The following is a 4,501-nucleotide window of genomic DNA, read 5'->3' on the forward strand; positions in this document are numbered from 1 at the left end:
CATTTTAAAAAAAGAAAAAACTCCGAAATTATAAACATTAAATAAGGACATAGTGATAAACTCACATCTATCTATACTCTACAAAATTGCAACCTACAGAAGATCAAATTGCCAATCTTGTACAAATCATAAAGTAACTAACCGCTGCCATAAATAATTTAAGCTAAAGTTCATTTAACTTTAGAAGATCAAGTGCTGAACAGGCATCCCATACTATTTTCAACTATAGATACCAAAGAGTACCTCCAAAGTTTAGCATTCAAGCAGTTGCTTGGACTTGGACTGGCCCAATCAGATCTAAAACTAGCCCATGACCATGACCGCTTCCCTTCCACGACCACGCCTGCAAATTACATGGATAAATATTTGAGTAAGTGCTAAACAAGTGAATGGCATTATATCGCAGCAAAATTGACCATGCCAACGAAAAAACAATGAGAAAAGGGAAGGCAATATAAACAATATTCGTTGTATAAACAATAATAAAGTGCGTGAGCAAACCCACAGAATCTTAGTTATTGCAAACAAATCACAGCAGGAAACAGTTTGCAACATGGTTATGATTTATTGGTACCAGGGCGAAACAGGTAATCATGTTAACATAGTTACTCATTGATATAAAACTTTTAGCAGTGTTGTGAAGCATATCTTTTAAAAGAGAAAAACCAGCTTAAATCGAGAGATGTTTCAGAGAACTATTTTCACTTTGGATAAAACAACAGGAAAGAATATATTTATTGAACAGATTAGCACAACCAAAATCAGAGATGAAAGCAGGAGTCCTTTTTCATATTATTTTATACATAGGGCGTTTCTAAAGTTGATTTAGTTTAACAGGGCATTTTGTATTGCAGGCAAACCATTAGATAATTAAAACTTTGAATCGGAAAACCAAAGATAGTAATCACGAGTCCATATATGCTTGTAGGTAGGTAACAATGTACATACTTATGCATGCAAGAGGGAAATACTTTCCTATATAACATTTGACTGAACTAAAAAGATTGAAAATTTTAACAGTAGGAACATTATAATTACAAACTAATGACCACCCAAAGTCATTAAGAAAAGCTTAAAACATAACAAGGGATTGGATTTGCATCAGCAAAATAGACAGAAATGAACCACACAAAAGATTTCGAAAGAGAATGAATTCATGTTGGCTGTCACACTGTGTAACTGTTCTTTTAAAGATGTACAGTTAGACTAAAAGGACAAGAGAAAGCTTTGTGAATAAAGATAGAAACTACCTGTCCTTGAGGAGGGAAGGCTCCTGATCCACTATAACCATTGTTATATCCTGACTCATGCTGCATGTTTCCACCACCATACCACCTTCCGCGTCCACGGGAACTGCGTCCTCTTGCATAACCTCGACCTCGACCTCCATATCCACGTCCACCATCCCAATGTCCATTACTATACTCGGCTAAACCATTGCCAGTACCTGCATAAACAGAAACACCAGAAGTTTTTGCTGTTTCACAACATGCTCATGTGAATTCAGTAGGGGATATGACATGGAACAGCCAGAGCAAATTCTATCCAGCCAACATAGTAGAAGTAATAAAAAAAATGAGGCCAATCTTAACACCACCAATATCTAAAAAAAATACAATAATTTCAACATTGTGGCACCAAGAACCACTTAAAAATGTCTCCATGAAAAACCTGTAAGTTAAACAACCATACATATTCAGTAAGTAATATCATTCTCTGTGTCATAGCTGAGAAATACCAACATTGTCATTGATAATAACTCAAAACTTATGTATTTATATTGCCCTGTGAATAAGCTATTGTTGATCACAATAATATTGTAGCATTAAAAAGGACTATGCGCGTATACTGGGTCAATGGAAACAGTTAAAAAACTTATCTTACTCATGGAATTGCCTTACTTCCCGTTCTTTCCTTGACTGATCATGACGTACCCTGCCTCGCATGCCAGGGCGGCATTCTAAATTGCATGAGATAGAAGTATATATATAACTTAGACTAACACATTAGAGTGAATAAATCGCACAATCGAAAAAAAAAAAAAAAAAAAAAGAAATAATAAAAATGTGCTCACTCCTCATAATATTCAGTTAACGGCTTCACTTGATCAACTGGGATTGGTGATTGGTATCTGTCATTATCTGCAAACAAAAGTCCAATAAAATTAACATGCATCAAAGTGTCAATAGAATCCCTGCATAAGTAGGTAGACAATAAACAGTTTTGTAAATACTTATGCTTGTATGAATCACAGAACACAAGGGTCATTTCTCTAAGCACGTCATAATGCAACAAGCAGTACCATCATAAGTGAAGACATGGAGATGAGAAGCAAAAACACAAAGAATGGATAACAGAAAATTATTTCAATCCATCACAATACACAGAACCTAGTCTACATAAAGTCAAAAACCATCTTTTTAAACATGGCATATGATGCAAAGTACACAATGATGCGTTTAGAAAAATTAATTTGTTGAATGGACATTGCCAATTCTTCAAAGTTTGCATTACACCAGAGTTGTCATCATATTAACATATACATGGTAAAGGGTGTTTTATAGAATCCTCAATGGCCGTAATGGAGAAAAACATGAATCTCACATTATCTTCCATTTATATCAACTTGTTAGGGTGATCAGCAACTAGAAGTAACTAAACCCACAAGAACCCAAATAGCTAGTCAAGGTCTTCTCCGCAGCATCCCTTGTGATTTAAAAGTGTACATATAAATATGAACGTATCAGCTGACTAATAACGACTATCTAATTTAAAGCATCTTTCAAAACCAAAGTTTTACTTGAGCCCAAAAAACTTCTTTCAACAAATCACATGAGTGCTAAAAAAATGACATGATGCTCCTATAACCATCTTTATAGAACAAACATCACAACAATATCTAAACTATGATGACATTGAAATGGAACTCTAACAACTCTAGTATACCAATTCTAATAATTCTCTCATAAATCATTCCATTGAATAAACCATACAAGCAACTACAAGGCTTCAATAGAAAAGAATGCACGAAAAAACTAGCATATCATAAACACCAAAAAACTCAAAATATCTAATTTCAGTTGTCATTACCCTGGGGAAGATGAATCCAGCTCCTTCTTAGACAAAATAATTGTGATAACTGAAAAATGACGGGTAGTCTCTAATCTGCATAAACAGATACAATCAGCCAAATAATATCAACAAATTAATTAACACAAGAGATATAGTTCTTACGGAAGAAGCCCTTCTTCTAGAGGCTCCCATGGTCGGTTATGTCAATAGCCAGTTGAAGTATTTGGTGGAGCCAACAATCCTTCTCTGAATAAGCAAACCGCATTCAACATGAATAAACATTGACACCCTATGCCACAAACTTAATCGTAAATTATTCAACATTAAAAATGTATTGATTTGGAGAAATGGCACAAACTAAGGTTAAATAAATAGGCACCTAAGCAACTCAGCAATCATCACAGTCTTATTAATAGCTCTGCCAGTGGCTTTGAGGATAATTCATTGGCACCTTTATCCTGATCAGGAACATCTTCTAGAATCAATTTAATAAATTAAAAAAGAAAAAGTATCATATTTGGACAAAAAATACCTGCAGGAGAGAAAATAGCATAAGAAATGTAATTCCTGAGTCTTCCTGAGCCGATTCTCAAATCATTCTCACTTATAGCAGCCTCCGTCCTCGGCTTCTCACTTTTGGTTACCGATCCATTTTCCTCTCTCTAAGCGAACACATTTCAAAATCTTCGTCTTTGTCAGCAAACAAGAAAAAACAATAATTTTTTTTTAACAATTCACGAATTAATTAATTAATTAATCAAACAAAAATAGGTTATATCAGAATTTCATATAAGAAAAATCCGAAAAATAAGCTAAATGGAAGAGAATGCGGAGTTGTCAAGGTTACCGTGAATCGAAACGGCGTCGTCTGGAGGAAAGTTTGATGGCTTGCTTTTAGTTTCAGTGAGGCTGAACTTGGAAATGAAGGCGCCCTTTTTAAGCGTTTATAGTGGCGGGGTTAGGGTTACGATTGAGGGTCCCGAATTTTATGACCTTTTACCGACTGAAGATTCGGGTGATGGCTTTGCCCAGTCAGTACTTGCTGTTACTTTCTCATTATTTTTGAGGGGGAATTTGCCAAAGTGACTTGCATATATATGTTAACAAATACAATAAGACTACATTGACCGACTGAACATACCGACTGAATATCTGATGGACGTGTCAGTCTACGTGGCATATGCACATGTCAGTTCACGCCCAAAGCTTAAAAAAAAAAAGATACGTCAGGTCAGGATAGTCAATCGGTATTTCAGTCGGTCAATGTAGTTTATGTAACAAATAATGTTACTAACACTGGGAACTGTTCACAAATTTTTTACACAAATTATGTGTCCATGACTCACACCAATCACATTTTATATTCACAAATATTTTGTCAGTGAACGGTTCATTCATCAACTATAGACGAATGTTCTGTTATTGATGG

At 35.0% G+C, this 4,501-nt stretch overlaps 1 pseudogene; it reads right to left on the reverse strand.

Moving 5' to 3' along the window:
- Positions 1 to 259: 259 nt before the first annotated feature.
- LOC116132055 lies at positions 260 to 4,252 on the reverse strand (annotated as a pseudogene).
- Positions 4,253 to 4,501: the final 249 nt, after the last annotated feature.

Source organism: Pistacia vera, unplaced genomic scaffold (genome assembly GCF_008641045.1).
Source record: "Pistacia vera cultivar Batoury unplaced genomic scaffold, PisVer_v2 Contig248, whole genome shotgun sequence".
Classification (NCBI taxonomy): domain Eukaryota; kingdom Viridiplantae; phylum Streptophyta; class Magnoliopsida; order Sapindales; family Anacardiaceae; genus Pistacia; species Pistacia vera.